This window comes from Acomys minous, assembly GCF_964271855.1.
Source record: "Acomys minous genome assembly, chromosome: 2".
In the NCBI taxonomy this organism is placed as follows: domain Eukaryota; kingdom Metazoa; phylum Chordata; class Mammalia; order Rodentia; family Muridae; genus Acomys; species Acomys minous.
Genome location: NC_140484.1, coordinates 42,844,472 through 42,869,195, shown reverse-complemented (window position 1 = coordinate 42,869,195; position 24,724 = coordinate 42,844,472). Strand labels below are relative to the sequence as shown.

At 45.0% G+C, this 24,724-nt stretch overlaps 1 protein-coding gene across 1 annotated transcript in view; it reads left to right on the top strand.

Moving 5' to 3' along the window:
- GNA14 (G protein subunit alpha 14) overlaps nucleotides 1-24,724 on the top strand; it is a 175,943-nt gene that overhangs the window by 138,508 nt on the left and 12,711 nt on the right. The gene's annotated exons all lie outside the window — the stretch shown is intronic.

Genomic DNA, 24,724 nt, shown 5'->3' with positions numbered 1-24,724 from the left:
CTTTAAAAAAAAAGTTTTATTTATGTGGATATGTGACACTGTGCACATGTGTGTTCCCTATGGAGGCCAGTAGAGGGTGCTAGATCACGCAGAGCTGGAGTTCCAGGCCTTTAAAAGATGCCTGACACAGGTGCTGGAAACCAAACTCTGGTCCTCTGCAAGGGCAGTGTGTGCTCTTGGCTGCCGAGCCCTCTCCTCAGCTCCACGTACTTCTGTTTGAAATGCACTTTCCTCCGAAACTATAATGTGTGTCCACGTAGTCAGTGGCTGTAGGAGCAAATCACAGAATTTTGACAAGGTAAGGTGATGAAAGGGGGTAGGAACTTGGGTGTGTCTCCTACAGGCTCTTTGCCAACCCGTTTCTTTCTGGGGCACCTTCTTTCTCCTTTCTCCTCTTTCTTGGTGACTTTGTTTGTTTCGTTGGTTTTTAGAGCTAGCGACCAGACCAAGGGCCTGGTCTGTATCAGGCCTGTGTTCCTCTACTGAGCTCCAACCCTATGCTACCATCTCTTTGTCTTCAGTGGTACACCTTTAGGCCCAGAAGGAACCTGAGTGTCCTGAGGTCTGACTCCCACGCTCCATCTTTCCACACCCAGTGCTTGGTGTTCGCTGGACCTGCTTCTGCTTTCCCTAAACTTTCTTGTTACTTCTCAATCTCCAGTATACTGTATTTATTGCTCTTTGCAGGGCTTGCCTTAAAGGCCACCATGCTACCATCTTAACAAAATGTTGGGGGACGTGCACGTGTTGAGATTACTGGGCTTAGAAGGACGCATGGCCGTTCCTGCCACACTACTTCCTTGTTGTCGATGTTTGTTGTACACTGAATATGGGTGTCTCTGCACTGCGGTGTAGGAACTTGGATTTTATGTGTGAATTGATGGGCACTCCTCCATATCCACATGTTCTGTATTGCAGATTCGACCAAACAAAGATTATTGTACTAGGTATTATAAATAATTAGAGATGAATTACAGTACATAGGATGATGTGTCTACATATATGAAAAAATACAGCACCATTCACAGAGAGACTTCAGCATCTGCGGGTTTTCTTACTGGAGAGAGGCTCTGGGATCTATTCCCCCTGGGTTTCCAAATATCAAGGGGTGAATATGTTCCAGTTTCATTCATTCAAAAGAGAGCAGCAAGCCAGCTGCTCTGCTGTGCTCTGCAGGTTACCCAGAGCCATCACTTCCTGCTCTGGGACTCTGCCTCCTCATTAACTAGAGATGGAAATGCCAGTTGCAGTCTGATGACATTATCTGCTGCTTTAATCCACCCCAACAGGCAGCTGTGTTCATGGGGTTATGTCATTTCAGTGTGTTAAAGCATCTACAGACTGAGTCATTTCCCAGGGCACTAGATGCCGCATTAAGGAATAGACTTTTGTTGTTGTTTGTGCTAAAACATTCTTTCCCCCTCAAGTTCTTCTAAGCCAGGTCACTGTCATTTGATCCTCCTTGCTCAAATGTATTAATTGGGGTGACAGAATTCTTACAGAGTTTCCTTCCTTCCTACATATCTTAGTTTCAGGTATTTTTGTCAAACCAGTACAATTCTCAGGGCTCCCCTAGATTCCTGCCATGATCTATCAGTAAAGGGAGGATTTTCAGGGTCTAAGAGAACATGTTCCCACACCCTATACTTTAAAAAAAATCTCAGGGGACTCAGGGGCCCTAAGTCTCCTTCTGAATAGCACCAAGAATCCATCTGTATCTCTTGTTGCAGGGACCTGCGCAGCTTCTGAGATCTGAGGCTCAGCCTGACCCTGGCCCTGGGAGGAAGCTGGAGGAAGGAGGCAAAGGAGTGGAGAGATTTGGAGAGGGAGAAAGGAGGAAGGAGCATCAGGGAGGAGTAATAAAATTAATGGGGTGATGCACTGGGAACAGACCTCCAGGGAACTCCACCATCCTGCATCTCAGTTGCTGGTGCGCTTCGCACCAGCTTCCCCCATGTGTGTTTGTTTCAATGTGCTTGCATCTTCTGGCTGTACCTTTCCCTCCCATTTAAGGCCAGAGAGACTTTTATTCCCTCCACACGTCCCTCTATTTTGGGTGGTGTGCTGTGCACAGACTGTATGGGTTGTTCACTCCGACTCATGTGTGACTGCAGCAAATGGCTTTTGTGATGAGTTTGCCAGACTTCGCATCTTTCTTCACCAGGGTGGCAAACTGCTCCTCCCCTATTTCTACTCCTTCATCCCCGTTGCCCAGCTTCCCTGCTCGGAGATGTCCAGCTAATCATGATGGAGCCATTAACTAGCTTACTAACCTCCCAACTTTTGCTTAATGTTGACTCCTTCCTATCCCTTGGCCCTATATTTAATCTACTGGCTCATGGAGATCCTACTGTTGGAAGGACCCTGCTGTTCAAGGTTGCAGTTCTCCCTGTCTGGATAGCTGTTCTAAACTAGGTGTTAGGTGTAGGACTTCCTCTCCCCAGCAGGGCCTCCGGCTCTCTGCCTGACTCTATCTGGAGAGTGTCTTTAGACATAGATGCCCCTAACCACATTGGATATATGGCCTTTGACATAGCTCCCTGCTAACTCTGACTTCCCTGTGCCTATGGGATAATTAGGTGCTGTGTTCCCATTCATATGACAGGAGCGTGCTGCCAAATGTAAAGCAAGCATCCTTAAAGTGCCTGGTTTCAACCAATTATGAACACCTATCCTGGAAGCCACCCACCCACTCCCCAAGGGCTATATAGCCTTTGCTCTTCCTGATTAAAATTGAGTTAGTGCCTAGAGTGGTTCCCAGAGTGTTTGACCTCCATTGTGCTTAAGACCTTCCAAGCCCCGTGCCTTTGTCTTTTGCTCTTCTTGTCTTGATGGGCTGGTGGCCATCAGCCCCCTAAGGAAGAGGAGAACCACATTCTACCTATTTTGAAATGTATGTGCTCAGCTTTCTACCCACACAGTGGTCCCATCATCATAGCAGCTCATCCTCATCTCTCTTCAGCTTCCAAGCTTGGTTCTGATCCAGTCAATCTGCTGCTCTCAATGACTCTGAATTACTTTAGGCTTTAGCTAAGACTCTGCAGAACATAAAGTTTTCAATTAATGGGATCCTTGACTCTTTTCCATCCTGTCTCTCACCAGGGTCAGACATCAGTGCTGTCATCAGTACTGTGATTGTTGTGCCCTTCTTTCACCACCCACTTGTTTTTTTATATTTTATTTTATTGTTGAGAATACATTTATTTTTATGCCATATATTCTGATCTCGATTTCCCCTCCCCCATGTACTCCCAAATCCTTTCTATCTTCCTACCATTCCAACTCCACACCTCCTTTTTCTCTTAAAAAAAAAAAAAAACAGCCAAATAATAAACAAACAGATAAAGAAGAGTAAAACAAAATCAGCAATCTAACAAAAAAGAAAAGAAACTTAAGAAAGAGCAGGAGAAATAAATATGCACAATTATACCATAAAATTCAAAATCAGAGACTATAATGTGCAAGTTAAAACTAATAAGACAATAAGATTTTTTTAAGCCCAAGTAAAGTGCACGCGCGCGCGCGCGCGCGCACACACACACACACACACACACACACACACACACACACCCCTCCAAGAAGCCCTTGGAGTTTGTTTTGTATTGGCCGTCTACTGCTGAGTGTGGAGCCTACCCCTCAAACATGGTTTGTATACCAGTGTGACTCTCCCTTGAAGAAATTACTTTTTTTGGTGAGCTGTTATCAATTAGAGATAGCTTCTTGGTTAGGGATGGGCACTCAGGTCTACTTTCCATCTCAGTGTGTGGACCCCTTCTGCCTTAGGTCTATGTGGTCCCTGTGCATGTCGCCACAGTCTCTGTGAGTTTGTGTGCACATCAGTCCTTTTGTGTCTGGAAGACATGGTTCCTTGGTATGTTCTATTCTCTCTGGCTTTTATAATTTTTCCCCCTCCTCTTCAGCAAAGTTCATTATGATGAAGATATTTCATTTACTACTGAGTGTCCCAAGGTCTCTCGCTCTCTGCGTATTGCCCAGTTGTGGGTCTCTGTATTAGTTCCCATCTACTGCAGGAGGAAGGCTCTCTGATGGTGGTGGAGTGAGATACTACCTATGGGCACAGCAGAATGTCGGTAGGAGTCATTTTGTTACTATGTTCTTCATCAGAACAATAGTATTTGGTTTTCCCCTAGGTCCATGGGTTACTCTCAGATTCGTGGACACCCAAGCAGTGTTACACATGCGTTCACCTCCTAGAGTGGGCCTTAAATCCAACCCACAGTGGTTAGTTACTCCCACAGCATTGGTACCTAGCATACCCAGCAGGCAGGTCACCATGGTAGATCAAAGGGTCTGTAGCAGGGTTGATATTTATCTTTCTCTTCCAGTAGTGTAAGACTACCTTCCTGTACCATGGACATTAGTCAGTAGGGATGAAAACTCTAGGTAGGCACTAGCTTGACTTTTCTGTGTCCAGTGAGATAGCTAAGCGTTGTTATCAGCAATAGGGTTTTACTATCAGTTTATGGAGAGCAACCAATATCCTTGGAAAGAGCCTGAGTTTGCCCTGGCATCGGTAAAATATGGCCTTGCACTTTTAGGGTTTACCTAGATATGGCACTTCACTAAATCCGTACAAATGGCACCCTATTACTTAAGACCTCCCCAATCCGCACAGTCTATAATACTTCACAGAGCCCAATTCCCAGCTGTACTCTTCCCTGGTATGATGACTGTCGGGTTGCAAGAATGCTTGGGAAGCCTGGAGGCTACGAGGCTGCAGTGGAAGCCACCAGGCCATCAGCTGCAGATGTGGAGGATTATGGGGGTTTTATCCACACCGGGTGGCAACAAAAGCAAACATCCTTTGCATAAAGTAAGCTCCAAGAGAGGCTGTTGCTCACCCAACCTAATACTTGTTAGCCAGATTTTTTTCTTTTCTTTGTTGTTAATTTTGCCTTTAAAAGTACATGAAATAGAACTCTGACACATGTTTGTAAATGATTTGTCCACAATTCCTCCCCCCTCCCCCTCCCCCCCCAAAGGAAGGCAGAAAAGTACAGTTCATCCTAGCCTATTCTGAGAGTCTCTCCTGACAGCTTGTATGTAAAAGCCTCATCACTTGTGTGTATTCACCCGTCTCCCTGGCTCAGGCTTCTTTTCCCGACAGCAAATGTGCCACAGCCGAGTCTGGAAGGATGGAAGGAAGTTCTCATGCAAAGGGAGGGAGGAAACAGATATTGTGTGTTGGGTGATGGCCTCATTCAGTTTCTTGTCACAAAAGAGAAAAAGACAAGGAATGTGCTGAAGGGATGGCTCAGAGGTTAAGAGCACTGGCTGCTCTTCCAGAGGTCCTGAGTTCAATTCCCAGTAACCACCTTGGTGGCTCACAACCATCTATAATGAGATCTGATGCCTTCTTCCGGCCTGCAGGCACATATGCAGGCACATATGCAGGCAGAACGCTGTATACATAGATAATAAATAAATAAATAAATAAATACATCTTTTTTAATGACGAGGAACACACTTGAGGTGCTGGGACACACAGACTGACAGGCTACGTGTAGATTCACATGGCCCCATGAGAACTTGCTGCAGAGTGTGGGTTTTATGTGGATACTGGGAGGCGAAATTGTCTAAACCAGTCATGTCCACGTGCGTGCATGCATGTGTGTGTGTGTGTGTGTGCGTGCGCACGTGCATATACGTGTATGTGTTATGAAATTAGAGTTTAAAAAAAAAGAGTAGCATTCTTATGACTTACAACAAGTCAAGTTGTGCAGTTGATAAAAAACAAATAGTGCCCAACTCTGGTGGCTTAGCACAGGCATGCTTTGCTCACACTAACTATCTAACCAAAGGGCGGAGGGCTCTGCTTCACAGCCATCAGTCAGGTTCCCAGTTGACAGGCACTTGCCCATTTTACGATTGTCATAAGCCTCCATGACTCATTGCAAGAGATAAAAAAGCAGAGAAGCATAAAGCCAGGAAAGGCCTCTGCTGGCCTTACAGATTATTCACATCTCAAGTGAAAGATGATCTGTCCATGTTCCCAGGAAAGAAGTCCCTGAAACACTGGCAAATCCTAGAAATGCCCACCTGCACAGCAAGCCTGGCGTGTGGGCAGCACAGCCATACAGGATGCCAGAAGACGCAGAGTAACCACTTACTTGTGGTTTTCAGAGCTGAAATGGGACACATGCCTATAGTCTCAGCACACGAGGGCTGAGGTGACAGCGTGAGTTTGAGTCCATCCTAAGCTATATGGTAATCTCCTATCTTTTAGGAAGTGTGTGTACAGAGCAGGGCACACTCAAACCTGCAGAGCGGAAGTGTGAGAAGCTTGGTGACCTTTTCCCCAGTAAAACAGCCAATTAGTGAGTGAAAAGTTATAGATATACAATATTTAAAGCAGTGGGTCTTAACCTTCCTAATGCTGTGACCCTTTAATATAGCTTCTCATGTTTTGGTGACCCCCCCAACTGTAAAATTATTTTGTTGCTACTTCCTGTGAGTTTGTTACTGTTATGCATCATAGTGTAAATACCTGGTGTGCAGTATAGCTGACATATGACCCCTGCGAAAGGGATGTTCAACACCAAAGGGTCCTGTGGCCACAAAGTGGTCATGATGCACAGGTTGAGAACCACCGAATTAATGTCTCTGGCAGTTTCCCTGAGAGCATGTAACAAATGAACACTCATCTGAGCAAGTTGGCTGGCTTTCAATGGGAGCATGGAGAGTTGCTGGTGACCAAGCCTCCATCTACTGTTGCTCTTCTTGTTGGTGCCCATGTAACAGAAACAACATCCAGGAGGGTATGTCTGAGAGTTGGGGGCTTCTCCCAACTGCCCCGGCTCTTAGTCTAGGGCTCTGATTTCACTCCAAGCCGAGAAGGCTGCCAGTATGTCTCATCTGCTCCAGCCCCGAGTTCCGGAAGTCCTAGTTCAGGCAAGGGCTTCTGAGACAACTGAACATCTTTTTCTTCTGGCAAAGTTCATTTGTGGGTCAAGGGCTCTGACCCAGGCATGAAAGGCTGAGAATTCTGGACCTGCAATTATTCCCAACTAGGATGCTTCTAGAGTCCAGTTTTCATGCCAGGAAGGTAATGCAAAAACAAACAAACAAACAAACAAAAACAAGGGCTGTGAACTCCAATCCCCCGCTGTGCGTGATCCTCACTGTAGACAAGGGCTGTGAACTCCATCTCTCCGCTGTGCATGGTCCTCACTGTAGAAATGGACTGTTGTCCACTGTATCAAATGTTGATCACTGTCCCCTCCCTCAGAGCAGGTGCTGTGGAAATGAATTCCGTCCCAAGGAAGAAGATGCAGGTGAGCATAAAAATGTCTGGTCCACAGTTTCTACAGTTGCACCAGCAGGGGCTGCTTGTATTTGGAACACAGCGTGGAGAACTTTGTGCCTAACGCCATTATCCAAAATAGTGAACACCTTGGTGTGCACAGTAAAGTAAAGCAGCTCTGTGACACTGGTAACAATGGTAATGGCAAAGTCAAAAGAGTCAGAGACAGCCTTCCAGAGATCGAGAGATGGTGGGCACGTGAAAACAGAAGCCACCCAGAAGCAAGTCACAGACCCATTAGTTAGGTGTGAAAACTTTACTGAATAACTCGTTGCAGAGCTGGGGTGTGGTCTCATGGTTGAACATTTGCCTAGGGTGCATAAGGCCCTAGGTTCAATTCCCAGGGGGAGAAAGTAGGGGGCGAGGGATTAAACAAAGAGACAGGATGGAAAGCAGGAGGTACTTACTCTTAACTTCTGGACCAAGCAAGCCAGAAGCTGGGCTTCAACATGAATCACACTCACCCCTTACGCTATAAGCATCATGCACTTGCCCAGCTCCATACCATCCCAGGATGCCTCAGGCTTCCCCCCACCCATGCCATGTAGCGGTAAAGGTAAAAATCTGACTACAGTGCCTTATATGTAACCTTTGACCAATGAGTAACTTATACCAATTAGGAAATAGCCTCTAGGAGCCTGGAATAAAATATAAAAGGGATGACAGGAATGCCTAGGGGACCAGAACAGAATATAAAAGTAGTGGGAGGAATCTGAGACTTCAGGCCATAGAAGAGATTTTGCAGATTCAGACAAGCCCCTAAACAAACACGCAAAACAAGAAAACAGTAACAAACTGGCAAAAAAAAAAAAAAAACCAGAAGGTATGACGAGGTAAAGATTAAAATCCAGAGTAGATATGATGCATTATGTATGTGTACAATTTATGACAAGCATAACGAATAAAATAGTGTTCATTATTTTTGCATTGCTGTGACCAAAACACAGGAAATAAGCAAAGGAGGGAAGATTTAATTTGGTGCATTGTTTTGGAGGGTTCAGTGTAGAGTCACTTGGCCTTATGCACTTGGGCAGCTCATTCTGGCGGTGGAAATGTGCAGCTAACGATGTCTTTGTTCATGGAAGACAAGGGAAGGGAGAAAGAAGGGGGCGAGAACAAGATACTCACAAGACCTCCACTCTTCCAGTTAGGTATTTCCTTCAGCAGGGCCCCTCCTCCCAAAATTTCAAGAGCCTCTCAAAGCAGACACACCAGGTAGGGACCAAGTGCCCAACCTGAGCCAAAGACAATAGTTTATATTCCAGCCCCCCCCCCCAAAAAAAGATGTCACTGCTATTGTATTCAGCAAGACTCTTTAGAAACGGAAGGCCGCCACCATATATTGCTGGTGGGAATTAAAATGGGGGTCACTGGTTTGGAAAATACTGTCAGTTGCTTAAAGGGTTAAGTATAGAGCTCTCCAGCAATTGTACTACTCAGGTGTGTCTAAATTCCTAGCCAAGAAGAATGAAACACTTATCTGCATGTAAATGCTCCTGTGCTGGGAAGATATTGTAGATCCACCAAAAATCGTTGAAATGAACTGTTGTGAAAATGAGGAGTCAAGAGTGGAAGATCGACCTTTGGTAATGATTGGCCCTCTGTCATCCTCACGGGCTCAATCTAGTCATGGGGCTAATAAAAGAGTGGGTTGTCTAGGGAGCAGGTCTGCTATGAAACCCAGTTAACCTCGGTCTCTGGAAAGGTCTCTTTGTCTCACTATGGAATGACACACACTGTCCCACAATTCTGACAGCAAGGAAGCCGTCATTAGATGCAGGTCCCTGACCTTGAGTCAGAACTGTGAGCCAAAACAGACCATTTTATAACTGGCTTAGTCTGTAATATGACATTATTAGAGCCAGAAAAGGGATGAAAAAGAATGTTCACAACCAGAAAGCATAAAAATCCAAATAGCCATTAAACTGAGTGGATTAAATGAATGTGGTGGTCCACCAGGTGTGAAGGTACATACCTACACTATTAAAACTGCCCTGGTGTTTGAGGCCAGCCTGGGCAACACAGAGGAAGACTGTTTTAAAAAATAATGTGGGCTCTACAGCCCCCTGGTAGGGCCCAGTGGATGGTGAGAGAGACTTCCATACCAAGGTGTGCTGGCACAACGGGTGTCACAAAATAGAGAATCCCAGAAAACTAGTAAAACCTCAGAATGGGCCCAGAACAGAATGATGGTTGCTTCCTCTGTCTTCACGGAAGTCCCCTTGGTTGCTGGTGGCCTGGCACCTCCCCATTGTGCCAGTGGGATGGTTGGCTATGGTGCATCTCACGCCAGCTCACCATTGGTCTAAAGGCTGTATAAAAATGATTGCTGCTACTCAATAAAATAGATCTACACCTCGATGCAGGTCTTAGGAGTCCGTTTCTTGGGTTCATGACACCACCTCCCACAGCCCCTCCTGGATTCCAGTTCCCACACAAAAGTCGTGTATTTATTGAGTGAAGTGTTACTCAATAGTAAAGAAAAAGAATTGCTGTACTGATACAAACTACTGCCTGTATTAATTTTGAAAATGTATGGTAAATAAGAGAAGCCAGTCACAAAGGACCACATATTGTAAGCAACCATTTATAGCACATGTCCAAAAGAGGCAAAGCCACTTAGAGAGAGAATGACAGAGTGCGTCATTGGCTGTCTCAGGCTAGGAGACTGTGAAGGGAGTGGAGCGACCATACTTTCAGGAGAGTTTCTCTGTACATTGCCACAGACCAGGTGGTGGAGAGCAACAGAGGCTTATTTATCCCCTTGGTTCCAAAGCCAGGAGTCCCAAATAGAGGTGTCCTCTATGCCTCTTTCAGCTTCTGGTACTCCAATTATTCTAAAAATACTTTTTATTTTCTGAAATTATAATCACATCACTCCTCTTCTCTTTTTATCCCCTCAACCCCTCTCATATAAGTCCTTGCTCTCTCTCTTAAATTAATGGCTTCTTTTAAAAATATTTCTGCACAATTTGGGCCCAGGGGTCCTGCTCAAACTATGGCACCAGCCAAGGACAATACAGGCCGTAAACTTCAAACCCCTACCCAGATCTAGCCAATGGACAGGACATTCTCCACAGTTGAGTAGAGAGTGGGGTATGACTTTCACACGTACTCTGGTGCCTCATATTTGACCAAGTCCCCTGGAGGGGGAGACCTGGTGGCACTCAGAGGAAGGATAGCAGGTTACCAAAAAGAGACTTGATACCCTATGAGCATATAAAGGGGGAAGAGGTCCCCCTCAGGCACAGTCATAGGGGAGGGGAGTAAGGGGAAAATGGGAGGGAGGGAAGAATGGGAGGATACAAGGGATGGGATAACCATTGAGATGTAACAAGAATAAATTAATTAAAAAATATTTCTGTACATACAATAAATGTGTAAATAAGTGTGTAATAAATACATATGTAAATAAAAATTATGTAAATAAATATGTTCACAACACATAAAAGTATGTGTTGTTCATAAATAAATATATATACTCTTCTCAGTCTGCATAATGCTACTTATATCTATATGATTCAGGGCTGACCACTTGGAATGGCATAGCCAGTTGTTGTGCTTTCCCTGGGAAATATTGTTTCTCCTACTCTCAGCATTCCTTAGTTTCCAAGGTGAAGGCCCCTTGAACTTTCCTCCTTCCATGTTGTTATGTGCATTGGTGTCATTGCTGTTCAGGTCTTGTTTAAAGTATGGTACTGATGAGACCTCATAGTGTAACTTTTCCAGAAGTCCTAGAAGACACAGTTTCACAGTGACATTTCTATTCCTCTGGCTCTTTTCACAATTATCCCTGAGCGTTAGATGCAGGATTGTGTTATAAATGTATCAGCTGAGATTGGGCATCAAATGGTCTCTTGTTCTCTGTATTTTAACTAGTTGTGGTTTTCTGTAATGGTCTCCATCTATGGCAAAGAGAAGTTTCCTTAGTAAAGGTGAGGGCTACATACACTTTTCTGTGGGAATAAAGACAAATATTTAGAATGCGGTTAGGCATCATGCTGGTTTAGTAACGTGACCATTGTAGGCTCTCCTCTAAAATTCATGACTTCACTAGCTCGGGACGGCTGGCTAGGTTTCAAGTAAGAAGCACAGTGCCCCTGTTGTTGAGCACTGTGTTAAGTCCAATTAGAGAGCTGTTGGTTACCAACAAAGTATGTGTGCCACTACTGCACCCTTGGGGGTTTTGTACCTTAGCATCATTATTGTGGCTCACAAGCATCATAGTGGCCACCCTCTGCCACCAACCATCTTTCCTTTCTATCTTGTCTGGCTCCTCTGCCTTCTCTGTGTGTCTGTGTCTAACTTCGCCTGATGTGGTAAAGAGACCTGTCAGATTGGATTTGGGCCCACTGTAGTGGCCTCATCTTAACCAGATTACATCTGGAAAGACTATTTCCAAACAGGGGGATTTGAACTTCGCCATATCTTTGTGGAGGACGCAGTTTAACCTGAAGACTACTGTTGGTCTTCTGGGGCAATACAAATCTCCTAAAGTTAAGTGGGATAGTTGCACAACTCTGAATATTGACTGTACATTTCAAGTAAACTGTATGTATGTTGTATCTAAATGAGGTTTTTAAAATGAGGGCAAAATAAGAATGTTACAAGATTTAAAAAGAAAAAGGTAAAATAAAGCCCTTGATTAATATAAAAACTATATACTTGGTAGTGCACTTGCCTACTACACTGTGCGCTCTGAATTTGATCCCAGCACCAAACCCTGATCTACATACAGCCCACATATATGTAATCACACACAATTGGACAGACATAATGACAACAAACAGTAATTTAAATAATGCGAAGTAGGAGTCTAGTGACCGTGGTGTGGGTGGTGGTAGAGGACACAGGTTGTTTCTTTTCCTTTCTTTTCTTTGATGATGTGAGAAGATACTGTGAGCCTGTTAGAACTCTCACATGCACTTTCCTGCAGGGATGCTGAAGGCCCTGGCTCCCTCTTGAGGTTTATCCCTGCATGCTGCTTGGGGCTGTCAGGGTACTCCTGGTCCTGGATTTCCTGGCCTTGGTGGCCCTTGTGGTTTTTTTTGGTTTTTTTGTTTTTTTTTTTGTTTTGTTTGTTTTGTTTTGTTTTGTTTTGTTTTTGCTTTTGAAGTTGGCATTATTCTGCCACCACTCACCCCTGAAATAGAAACCAAATGATCCTATCGAAACATTTCTAAATGCTTTGATGTCACTGGAGAAGCTTCCTATGTTCTCAGTGGATGGTTGAAAAAAACTTTATCTAAGAGCAAATCACACTTTCTAAATGACAGAAATGTTTGGCTGGAGTTAAAAACTAAAGGTTAAGGATAAAGGTCCATTTAAAAAAAAAAAAACATTTAATCCCTTGGCCTTGGTTCTGTCAGAGCTTCTCTTCTCGGGGAGATTTTTTAAAAGCAAAGGTCAGTCAGCATTTACCGACCAGTTCACATGTGAGACAGGATTTTAAAATGATATCTAGCAACACCAACTTGTTTTCATTAGCAGTCTCAGGACCTTGGGTGCACACATGGCGGCTGTTTTGGGGTATGCTGTCAATGTGTTGGTTTCAGGGAGAATCCACAGTTGCTTTCTTCATCCACACTGCAAGTAAAGACTGTTATGGGTGTGAGAGTCTTAAGAGTCTCGTGTTCTGTTACCAGTTCTCTGTAGATTTGGTGTGACCAAAACAAGTGTGGATTCTGAGGCAGTGTGACAGCTTTGTGACTGCAGCGGACAAAATCATGATTGAAAAGTTGGGGACCCAAACTCACATTCTGTGCTTCAACCTCAGTGTCTTAAAGACCCTTGGGTTGTCACCAGAGGGGTAGAGATAAAGATGGGGGAAAAGTCACTGAGGTCAAAAGCAACTTAAGGAAGGGTTTATTTGTTTCAAAATTTGCGGAGGAGACAGTCCATCACGACAGAACTGACAGGGCATCTGTTGAAAGAGGAAGAAGGGTGGCTCATGTCGGCAGTGTCTGTAGGGAGCAGTCTCAGGCCGCAGTCATTCTATAGGAAGAATGGCTTCTGTGCACGCTGCCAACATCAATGCTCACATCAGAGGAAGGGCTTGCTGTCTCCAAGAATCTGAGGCATTGGTGTCCTTGACATGGCCTTCTTCATGTTCCCCATGTCCTCAGGCCTTCTTGCAGAGAATTCCACCATGATGCACATTGCCTGGGCTCAGGAGCCTTCTAGAGCCTTGACAGGAGCCTCTACAGCCCTGTCTCTCTTGCATCTTTCATGCCTATGAAACAAGCACCACATGGACAATGTGTAAATGTTACTTTTTTGTTGTTGTTGTTGCTGTGACGAAACATGAGCAAACACAACTTAGAGAAGAAAGAGTTTATTTTAGTTTGTGGTTCCAGAGGGGAAATCCATAAGGGCGAGGCAGCAGGCAGCTAGAGCAGACAGGAAGCAGAGCAGGAGAACAGAAAGTGATGTAAGTCTATAAACGCTTAAAGCCCACCCCCCAGTGATGTACTTCCTCCAGCAAGGCCCTACCTCCCTAATGGTTCCATGACCTCCCCAAAGAGCGCCATCGGGGATCAAATGTTCAAGCGTAAGAACTTGTGGGGGGACATTAAAACCACTACCTGATGCTACCACACTCTGCTGCAGCTCAAGATGGAGCCCAGCCCCCTTGCATTATAGTTGCAGCAGCCTCTGTGCCTTCCAAGCTGACCCTAGGGTAAAACCTCCCTAGGCATTGCTGTCAAGCAGGGAACCTACGCGTGGCATTCTTGCTTCATTCTCCTTCCTTTCAAATACCTTTGTATTTCACAAGTTGGAGCCTTTAGTAGGTGGGATCTTTCCCTCAAAGCACCTTTCTTACTATCCATGTACAGAGTGAAAGGCCTCTTTTACTGTTACTAATCTAATAATCGCAGCTGCTTTCCCAGGACATGCCTTGTCTGAAACTGTAAACTTCCTCCTTCTCTACCAACTCGGAAATTTTCCCAACCTTTCTGATGCACGTTGCTCTCTTTGCTCTCACTGTAGACCAGAACACAGCACTGAGTAATAATGAATGTTCTCCTGAGTTGAGATCTTATCCCCACTAAATAGTCCACTACGTTTGGATTCAGTCTCACTCAGGGTCTCAGGGCATGGCAGAATGCCACCAGGTTGTTTGCCAGAATATTGTATGAGTGGCCTCTAGCTAAGTTCTTGATAAGAGTCCTTGTACCCCTCTGAAACTCCTCCACAGTCCTCCACAGTCCCTGTCTTTCTTGGTAGACCGGTCTCCGAAACTACTGCCCCAATGGTTCATTATGCTCTGCTTATAAAATTCTGTAGTTTTTATGGTTCTAACCTTGTCCATAGTCCTGACCCCACCTCAAAGCAGTTCCAAATGTCTAGGAACTGCACGGTCAGATTTATCCCAGTAATGTCCCTACTTCTGGTACCAGCTCTTTGTATTGTTACTTTTCATATTACAGTGACGATATCTGACAAAATCTACTTATGGAAAAAAGGGTTTATTTTTCTCATGGTTTGAGGAATAGCCCATGGTGGTGGGGTAGCAGAAATGTGAGGCATCTGATCACATTGCACCCGCATTCAGGAAGCAGAGAGAGATGAATGTTGGCACTCCGGTCTCCTTTATTTCGGTCCAAGAAGCAAGGCCATACAAAGATGCTGGCCATGTTCTATGTTTCCAAGTAGTTTCTTCTGATGCTGCTCCAAGGACCTCTCTTAGAACAGAAACGCCCAACACAGGTGGTGAGGACAGTTTAGGGTGTGCCTCAGGACCCACGAAAGACCATGGCTCATAGGGCTGGATGTTTGTCACTCACCATCACAGTTAATGGAACTGTGTCCCTTGGTTAAATGGAGCTAGCAACTTCAGAGTTAAAGAGTACTCTAACCTTTAAGGCTGTTTCTTTAGCCTCCTGTACCTGGGATTCCCCGGGAAAATGTGGTATGGAGTAGTTTTTGTCCAAGAGCCAGATGAAGCACTATTAATCCCACGTATGAGAGGAGCAAGCATCCCTGATGTGCCTTGTGTCTAGCCATGCGCTCAGCATACATAATGGCAGTAACTTTTGTTGTGTGTGAGGTGGGGCTTTCACTATGTTGTCCAGCATGGTCTCAAATGCTCAGTCTTCCTACCCCAACCTCCCAAGTAGCAGAGATTACAGTTGTAAGCCACTCTACCTCTTACCTTTCATTTTAAAAATTAAAGATATATATATGCACATGTCAACATTTACCATTATGACCATCTTAGGTAGAATCAAGTATGAAATATAAATATGTTCGTGTCCATGATTTTTTTTTGTTTCTATCATGTATAGGGGATGGAGGACAACAAGTATGTTGGGAAGCAGAGAGATCTACCTAGATGCTCAAGTTTCTTCTTTACAGTTTCCTGGAGTTTACATGTGGTGTGTGGGCCTCCTTCTGTGTCTGTTGAGTCATTTATAGATTACATGCAATGTCATAGTATTGAAAACAATGTAGACAATGTGCAAGCTGTGCTTTTTTAGGGGACAGTGACACAGAAAGGGGTCTTGGTATATGCTTAGTACAGGTGCAGGGTTTTTGTTTTTTTGTTTGTTTGTTTGAGACAGGGTTTCTCTGTGTATCATTGGCTGTCCTGGACTCCCTTTGTAGATCAGGCTGACCTTGAACACGCAGAAATCCGTCTGCCTCTGCCTCCCTGAGTGATGGGATTAAAGCCATGTGCCACTGCACCCAACAGTTGCAGGGTTTTTATTAACTGGTCTGTCATTGTTGGTAAGAGAACCCCAGGAGGGGAGGTTTGCTGAGAGGGAGAGAAAAAGTTGACTTTTCTCTAGGGTGTATTAAAAAGGAGCTTGGAATACTTCCTGGAGCATTCGAAATGGGTGGAGCTGTTGTCAGAGACAAATGTGCATGATTTATTTCTGTTTCACTGCCTAAACATGTGGCCTTACCAATGTCACTCTGCCTTCACAGAACAAACAACAAACAAAAGACAGCAACCAACCAAACAACAAATCACTGTTGTTGATAAACAGCCCCCAATCCAGAGCAACTTGAACTCATCCTGTGTTGCAGGTGTCTACTAAATGCAGGTGGCACACTTGTGTTTAAAAAGTATTCACTACATGTCTGAACGTCAAACTTAGCTGAGAGTCCTGGACTTTTATTTGGCCCTGTGTCCTGATGAGACTTTGATTGCTTGACTAATTAAATCCAGATCCTGAACTAAACTCATTGAGCAACGACAGGGGATGGGGTCTCTTTCCACTAGCTCAGCCTCATGAGCCCACAGTCAGCCCACCCCTTGCCCCTCTGTCTAACCACAACCAGGACTTTACCAAGGCAACCACCACCCTCCCATGCTGCAGAGCACCTGAAGTTCACTGGATGCTTCTTTGTCCTCCAAAGCCGTGCCCTGTGACTTGGCTTTACAGGGGAGTGGGCAACGGCTGGCAGAGGAAAAGCTGGCTGCTACTAGAGGTCTGCATCTCTTTTCACATCCTATCTAGACTGAGGGCGGAGAAGAGGCTCAGAGAACTGCAGGGCTGGGGAGCTAGGGTGGCTTCCCATGGAGCAGAGGTCTAGGGGTCCTTGGGAAGTGAAGACCTCCGTTCTGCTCCTAGGCTGAAATGCCTGTGGGTTCTCACTGCAAAAAGAAAACAACCACCAAACATGCATCCAGGATTAAAACCATTTCCAAAACACATTATTAAAGCAAGCTGTGACCCACATATTTGTTGTCTGCTGTAGAGTTTTTCGAGCTCTTGAAAAGACTGGAAAAAGTGAAACACCAGAAAATAAAGGGGGTTGGGGGTGGGAGTTGTTGTGGGATGGTTCTCTGGAGATGTGTTGCAATGTCTGAGTTTCAAAAATGCAAGCTTTGATGTCAAAGATGAACCCTCCCAGCTGAAACCATCACTGGAGAGGGCTGGGAGGCTGAAGGGTGCTGAGTGTGGTGCAGTGTCTACAGCCTAGATGTGAGGGTGCTTTTGCAATGAAACACAACTTTTAAGAACACAATGTTAAATCCCATGAACACAACAGCACAGGTACACACAGGCCCTATGGATTACAGGCAAAGCTTATCACTTCTTCAACAAAGCCTGATCACTCTTGGCTTTTAATCCTAAAAATGTATCTTTTTACTATTGGGGCAAATGTAACTGACCTCCATCCTGTTTGTGGTGTTGTGGTCCCCATTTAGCATAAGCCAAACAGACAGAAATGGGCAGCAAAGCTCCCCGTAACGTGGCAAAACCATGTGCTGGCAGAATTCTAAAATGGCTTCCATGGTTCGTGGCTTCCTGTTGGTGTGTACAGGACCATGATGGCTATCTTTCCTATGGCAGGGCTGTGATTATGTGTATGTGTGTGTGTGTGTGTGTATATATATATATATATATATATATATATATATATATATATATATATATATATATATAGAGAGAGAGAGAGAGAGAGAGAGAGAGAGAGAGAGAGAGAGAGATGGGTTCCCTCTCAAAAGAAGGAAAAGAAGATTCAGAGATAAAGAAGGTCTTCATGGGATTTGTGTGTGTGAAGAGCCTCCAAGTACCCACCAAAGGAATATGAGGTATGACCTAGTACTCTTGCCTATCAGGGCTGTTGATGGCCCCAGGCAGTCAGTGATGGTATAATGTCACCATCACCATACAAAAAGATCTAGAGTTCAGGTGTAGTGTCTTGTTGCGTTTGAAAAAGTAAGTGGCCTTGGTGTGAGGGGGTTAGTGTCCAAAACCTGAGAGAAACCTTTGGTGACAGCTGAGAAGAAAACAGGGATCTTAGTCCTCCATTTTTGAAGAACTGAATTCTACCCACACCCTGCATGAGTTTGGGATATGATCCTGCATACCCAATGATAACCCGAGCCATGGGGCATCCTCACTTCCTGGCATAGAAAAGAGTCTGAGCAACTTTGTGGCAGCTTGGCATGGAATGTGTGCATTACGGGAGACAGTTTGAGGTGCTCTGATCTTCTGCAGGTACCTGTGGCTATCCTGGTTACTGTGAAGATATGTAAAATGTAAGGGAGGAGGAGGGAGAGTTTGCTAGGTTTCTTGATGATTTTTAGGGCTAACCTTGAGCCTGGGTCCAGGAAGTAGACATGCCCCTATCCTTCCTGGCTCTTTGCTGCAGCTCATCTGTCCATCTTCACTGGTGCCAATGCTTTGTATCTCTAACCAAACAGGAATTGCTTGTCCTCTTTGAAATCCCAGCAGTTTGAATACTCTGTAAAAAGAAGCTATGTGTGATGGCCATTATTGATTGTAAACTTGACTACATCTGGAATGAACTAAAATCCAAAGGACTGGACATACCTTTGAGGATATTTTTCTTAATTATATCATTTAAAGTGCAAAGACCCACTTCTAATCTGATCTATATAAAAGACATGGAAGAAGGCTTGCTCTCACTTGCCCTGACTCAACTTGTACAAGGTTGACCACGGAAATGTCATGTTTTGATGTGGAGGCTACGAATAAATTGTGGTGAGGAGATAAATTCACAAGTATGAATCCACAAATATGGATGCTCTCTCAGACTTCTTGGGTCCTTTGAGGCTGCAGGCTTAGGTTTTTAGGAAGGTCAGAGGAGAATGGATTGAGAAGAGTGCTCCTTCCTGCCCTCTGCTGAATGTTTCCTACGTCCTTGCCTGAGGCAAGGATGTTATATTTGCAGCCCAAAAAGGCAGAGATGTTTAGACATAAAACACCATGGCTCAGTGTACCCCAGTTTGTAAATCAGGAACAGTATGATGAATGCAGGTGAAGATGCAAAGAGACCAGCTGGAAGTAGCATTCCCGTTATCTCAATGCTGCCAAATGCAGAGGACCATGAGCTACTGGGATACCACTTCCTGCCCAGCCTCTGTTTCCAGTCTGTTTATGCCACTGCCCACAAGTTCTCTGCCACTTGACCAGGAGAAGGAGAATGTTTGGTTACTAGAAAGTATCCACAATTATTCTGGAACCATGCCTGGGCCCCAAGGTGGGCTTGAAGCAGAGATGTTCAGATGAGCTGTGGCCTGGTGCTATCAAAGACCTGCATTGCTCAATGCTGCTGCTGCTGCAGTGCAGACTTGGATGGACCTGCCTGGCTGCAGTTGCTCAGCAGAGGTCTTCCTTGCCCCCCACTCCCCTAAATTTGCCTTTTCTTGTGCATGAAACCTGCTTTAGGGAGTTGGGGAAGGATTTAGGTTGTATGAAAGTCCTCTTTGGAAGTGGACTGGCTTCTGGTGATTGGACAATGCACCAGGTAAAACTGGGGTGGGGGTGTGCACCTCTGCTGAGGCCAGCATGTTGTCTGGGATTTCATGTTCTATAGGAACAGCTAGTCATTGGCCCTGAACTAATTGGCACAACATAAGCACTTTATAAAAACAAACAAACAAACCAATGTTGATATTAAACCTCTAGGCAACTAGTACATATCACCATGGCTTGCTTAAGGAAGTAATTAAGGGGAAAAATGGAAAATTCTCTACATTTTGTAAAATAATCAAAATCAGAATGCTTTCAACTTTTCCCACTGGTGGTACTTTTGTTTAATTTCACTGCAGGATTCCGTCCATCTTGGCCGGCCATGGCTCTTTGTAGGTTTTAGAGTGGGCAAATTTGTATAGGTAGAATGCCCCCTCTCTCCCTCCTCCATCTTCCTCTTCTCTCCCCGTTCCTTCCCCCCTTTCTCCCTGCCTCCATCTCTCCCCCCTCTCTCTCTCCTCTTTCTTATTCACTTAATTCATTTTTCAAGAGTTCTTGCCCCACACTCTGGATGTCTTCTAGCGTCTTCTCCGTAGCTCTATAAGGTTGAATACCAGAACAGCTGATGTGTTTTCCACAGTCACATTCTTGTACTTATTAGTACCCAGTGCAGAATGATTCCTCTGTAGAGCAGATCCTGGATGAATAAATTCAGGAAGTGGAAGGACAGTGGTGTGCTATATGGATGCATTTAACTATCCAGCTGTTTCTGGGGTTAGCATACTGTGTGTGTGTGTGTGTGTGTGTGTGTGTGTGTGTAGCCAAGGGAGTGTTTAAAGCCCTGCAGTCCACTTGGGTTCTGACTTAGCAACTTGGCACTGTTGTTGTGGTCAGTGCAAAAGGAGGCAGTGTGACTGTAGTTTGACTGGCCACACTGGAATCATAAATGTGTCAGAAGTCACCTCTGCAAAACAGGTTTTGTGAGTCTGTAAGTAGCATAGACACCAGCCTTCACCCAATTCCGCTTCCTTTTTCATCTGAGTACAGGAAGCCAGGTTCCTCTGCCTCTTCTACACTCAGTGGACTCGTTCACTGATCCTGGCCAATGAACTGTGTCTAGAAGTGATGTCTTCTCCAGACCTGGCTCACTGAACTTCCTGCCCAGTATCCCATGCTCTTCTCTCTCCTCTGCAGGCCTGGAGAACACCAGGGCCCTGGACAGTGGTAGAAACACATGGACCCATGACTATAGGGAATTTTAACCCAGAATAGAATCAGAAGAGCTTTAACAGAAGCACTGGTGCATCAGTTTGGGTTTGGCTGAGACTGTGGCAGAATGGTGGAGTAATTAATTATAGGGCTGTGCCGTTGCTGTGGGATGGAGAGGAAGGCTCTGGAAAGCTGCTGCCTCTATGTATCTGACAGTGGGTGTAAAGTTTTTATGCATCAGGAAGGCTGACAGTTGGGGGGGGGGAAGCTGGATGTGAAGCAGGTGAGGGAAGCCTGTGAGGAGGGTGTAGGCCCACACCTGCCTCTGCCCCTCCCCACCTTGACAACACAGGCACGCTCTCTCACAGACCTGCTCATGTGTGTGCAGGGCGTGAAACTGAACCAGATTGTGGAGAAATTGGGATTTAAAGCAGGAGCTTGACTAGAAAACCAACCCTAGTGTGTGCAGGCTGGAGTGGATCTCTGGTCTTCTGAGTGCAGTGGCTACCGCTTCCCTTCTGTGTTCCCAAACTTCCAATGTCTTTTCATATTTAACTATAATCTAGAGACATGCAGAAGGGAATTATGGGAACCACCATGATAGTGTAGTCAAGGCCATGGGTCCTGCCTGTCAAGTGCATCATCACTGTAGCTGTGTGTTTGTTTGTGTGTATGTGTGTATACACATGTGCATGGGTACATGTGCATGGGACTATGTGTGTGTACACGTGTGCATGAGTGCATGTGTGTTTGCATGTGCATGTGTATGTGCATGTGTGTATGGGTGTATGTGCATGCATACAATTTATCACGAGTCTTTGCTATAAGCCTTTTCTGCACTATGAAACCCACTGAAATTTAGACTAAAGGTAAACAAAGCACTGAAGCTTTTTATTCCAATAATTTCTCATCGATGAATTCTATTGTTTCATGATTTTCTTAGAGAAAATATGAAGAGAAAAACAGTGGTAGAAATAGGCTTTTCCTAATCTCATGTGTGGGGGATGTGGAAGATGTGAGCTTCCAAACACTCAAGTGGAGTCTCTCCCACTAAGTGTCAGTGGTGATTGTAGGAGGGATGGCCATATCTGAGCCCCCAGTAGTAAGCTGCAAGCTACTAGGGCCACTCTGTGGAACAACCAAGGGCCAAAGAACCTGGGAGGACCTTTTATTCTGCTAACCTCCAACCCCAGTCCCCATGTCTCCCCACGTGGTGCTGAAACTGGAGCTGCTGAGCCAGGAGCAGCGGCAGGGAGAGCAGCTGCCTTCTTCTCTGTGTTCTGCTTCTTAGCTTGCCAACTCATTCAGGCATATTTAAAACGAGAATTAATCCACCACTTCTAGCTGCCCTCAGTGCTAGAATGGATGCAACTTTTCTGTTCGTTATTAGAAGCAGAGTGTTTTGGGTTTTGGTGTGTGCTTGCATGACTCTGTGTGTGTGTGTGTGTGTGTGTGTGTGTGTGTGTGTGTGTGTGTGTGTGTGTGTGTGTGTGTTACAGGGAAAGTGCCTCTGGCACAGCTGACTAGTAGCAATGCTTGCAAGACTTTAAAAGCCAATGGTTGTGGAGTCTCGAGTCCCCACTCACAAGCTTTAGTAGAGTATGCAGTGGACCCTGGATATGGACAGGGTTGTGGAAACATGGGGCAGAGATGTTCAGATGTTGAAAATGCTGTGCTGCAGGGAACTTTGATTTTGAATTAGGTTTTTAATTTTAATCTTACTTTTAAAACAAAGCTTGCTATATTTGAGGCTATCAAATATCAGTAAACTTTTCAAACAGCATATAGTTAAGGTTTCATCATTTATAACATGTCAATGGATATTAATTATTTTGGTTGTGAGCCTAGCCTTTAATGGCTGAGCCATCTCTCCAACCCTAAATGGATATTAATTTTAATTAAAATGTCAGCTGGACAAGATGAATTTGTTCAAGAGGCCTCCCACACCTCCTGGAGACCTGAAGAAAGTGTGTCTTAGTGTTCTCAACATACAAAGATCACACACACACACATATAGATGTTAAATATTTACATATGTCAAGAAAACATGTGGTATATATAACTATGTAGAATCAATTTGCCAATTAAAATACATAAACAAATTTAAAACATAAACACACAGTTCCCTAACAAAAGGCCCTGCAGTGATGGCTGCTGTGCTGGGCCATTGACAGTATAGTGGCCCCTGTGATGAGGGCCTGACAGGTTGGGCAGCCTGCCAGATCCGAGTTAGAAGCCCCACTGTGCTTGACAGAGGCACCCTGCAGCAGCCAGAAGGCCCTTTAAGAAGGCGCCACTTCATCTGTGACACTTGCATGGCTGGCATGGGAACTTCTGCATGAAACACATCTGTCTTCTGATTTCCCTTACCAAGCTGTGAAAATGGTGCTTTCGAGAAAAGGGAAAAGGAAAGTCATTATTGAACAGTGTTTCCCATTGTTATTAGTATATTTTAACAGTACAAAATAATGGGTTTCATTATGCCACATTAATATAGGTCTTTTGTGAACTCTCTTTGAGAGCTTGGTCATTGGTGATGTTTCTGCAACTGCTGCCTTGCTCCCAAAACACTTCTGTCTTTGAATTTGTTTTCCTCTGAGACTCCTGCTTTATTTGTCTGCTTCCTGGGCAGATGCTAGCTACCTTGTATGCAGCATGGCAATTCCCCACCCAATTCCCTGTGAACTTTTTGGGTCTAATTCTCAATAGCGAAGCTGGATTTCACTGTTAAGTTTAGAAAAAAAAAAAGCCTAGGGTGCATGATATGCAAGAAGGGGAGAAGTTAGTCAGGTGACTGACAGCCACCACAGTGAGTCCCCAAGTTCGTTTGTGGGCTTACCACCTTCTGCACAGGCTTCTGTCCTGCACTTTTCACATTCCGTGGCTATGGACTCCTGCCTGTTACACAGATACGTTTTATATGCACCACCTTGTGTTTATTGAGCTCACACACCAAATGAAGGTACCAGTTACTTGTAGACACTGAACTGGGCTCTTAGAAAAAAAAGACAAGTAAGGTATTGACTCTGCTCTTGTGGAGTCTCTAGACTTGTTGGAAGACAAAGGTCTATGGCCACTTGAAATGTAGAGGGCAGAGGCAGCCAGCAATAGGGTAGGAGGAAACCACAGGGCAGGAGGAGAGCATTTGATCCTGTTGGGGAGAACAGAGAGGCAATGGGAAGCCAGAAGCTGGGGACAGTGCCTGTCCTCCACATAAACTACACAGGACCCTCCATCACTCTCTCTGGCCAAGGACAGTGGAAGGGATTACACGCAGAGGTTCAAGTGTGGTGGGTATGTGCTCGTTTGGCAAATGAGAAAAAAATTATTTGGTATATGCTCTCACAGAACTCCTGGCTGAAACCATTAGTGTAACAGTAGAACAACTACTATAATAAACCATCTAGTGATTGCTGTGCAGAGCAGGTACTCTGGGGTGGTTCCCAGGTGGGAAAGGACCACACACTGACTCATCGGGCTATATGGCTGGCATACAGGGACTTTCTACTGAGTTGAAGTTTTCTGCTAAACCTATTGCTGATCTACATAGTAAAATCTACTTTAAAAAATTATATACAAAGAAAAAGAAACGTAGGGAAAAAGAACAGGCTGACAATTGGCACTGGTGGAAACACCCGCAGAGATAGCGCGTCCCTGTTCTTACACCTGGGGTGGGCCTACTTTGCCACATAACCCTGGCGTACCAAAAGTTTCTGTACATTTCTGGTTACACAGATGCTGGAGTGAGCAGAAAGCATGTAGAAGAAGGGAAGGTGGCTGCATGGCATGGCTATCTCTGTTCGCCATTGCGTGCTGGGTCTGAGCAGCTGCCTGTAGTATTGCGGGACTGGAGGTGCAGGTCTGGTGCTGTCTCTGGCTCACTTCCCCAGACTAAGCAATCAGATTAACTCATGCAGTCCACCAGTTTCTGAGGGCTTGGCTGTGCACAGCTCAGGACCTATCAGATGGCACCACCTCAGGAGTCAGGGCAAGATCATCCCCCGTATCTGCTAGC